Here is a 1,271-nt window from a genome sequence, read left to right as displayed (position 1 = left end):
TGAGTGAGACTATTCTGTGTGTGTGTGTCTCTCTCTCCCTCTGACTTATTTCACTCAGCATAATAGTCTCCATGTCCATCCATGTAAAGGAAAAATTCATGACTTCATCTCTCCTGGTGGCTGCATAATATAAAATCCATTATTGTAATAATGCCCAGAGACATTATAGATGAAGGCTGAAAGGACTGGCTCATGGTATGAAGCTTACCACAAAGAGTGATGAGTCCAGTTAGAGAAATAACTACACTAAGAACTATCATGACAATGGTAGTGAGTGAGAGAATTTGAATGCTTGTCTTGAATACAGACAGAGAGTGAGGGAAGAGGGAGATGGGGGGACATTGGTGGTGGGAAGGTTGTACTGGTGAAGAGGAGGTGTTCTTTTTTAATATAACTAAACCTATCTACAAACTTTGCTTTTAATCATGCGCTTAAATAAAGATATTTATTTTTAATAAAAGATAATCAACTTCAATGGACAGAAATTACCACTGACTATCAACTGATAGCTGAGTACAAACTGTCAGCCAGAGATGTTCAGTATCATATACCTAGCATTCTATGAGTCTGGGGTGCTTTGAAGCATGAAGAACGTATCTCAAGAGCCAGTAAAATAAAAGTACTCATTGTCTTAAGGCCTTGATTTAGAAAAGCCAGTAAAAGGTCATTCCAGTGTCAAGGTTGAGAGAAGATTTGGAAAAAGGTCAAAAAGATTTGATGAAAGCAGAGGGATATACAAAAACAGCATGGAAAGCTGTCTGAAGAAATTTTGGGAGAATAGCTACTGACTATATGTAATAGTGGAAACAACAATAAAAACACCAATATATATGTACATATACACTTACCTGGCAGAAAAATACCATGATCTAAAGGTAATTTTTCCAGGTGAGGAATATCCATTGCATTCTGGATGTGATATCTCCTTCAGTTTTCCAAATATAAGAAACTAGACTGCATAATTCTTGGTAGTGAGGGACTGCATTTGCATTCTTGCCTTAAAATATTGTCTAAATAAAATTTTAATTTATAACACGAGCATACAAGTATTTTAATATATTTTTGTTTGCTAATTTGTTTTTTTGGGGGGGGGTCACACCCAGCATCACTCCTGGCTCTACACTCAGAAATCACTCCTGGCAGGCTCCGGTGACCATACGGGATGCCAGGATTCGAACCACCGTCATTATGCATTCAAGAAAAATGCCCTGCCTCCATGCTATCTCTCTGGCCCTAAAATATAAATTTTTAAAGAAAGATTTAGACCTTTA

At 37.2% G+C, this 1,271-nt stretch overlaps 1 non-coding gene across 1 annotated transcript; it reads left to right on the top strand.

Annotated features, from left to right (window-relative positions):
* The first annotated feature begins 840 nt into the window (after positions 1-840).
* LOC126021323 (U1 spliceosomal RNA) lies at positions 841-998 on the top strand. Its single transcript, XR_007499872.1, has one exon. It is a non-coding gene; the product is annotated as a U1 spliceosomal RNA (small nuclear RNA).
* Positions 999-1,271: the final 273 nt, after the last annotated feature.

Source organism: Suncus etruscus, chromosome 10, assembly GCF_024139225.1.
Source record: "Suncus etruscus isolate mSunEtr1 chromosome 10, mSunEtr1.pri.cur, whole genome shotgun sequence".
Classification (NCBI taxonomy): domain Eukaryota; kingdom Metazoa; phylum Chordata; class Mammalia; order Eulipotyphla; family Soricidae; genus Suncus; species Suncus etruscus.
Note: the sequence above shows the minus strand (reverse complement) of the source record. Positions and strands in the feature narration are given on the sequence as shown.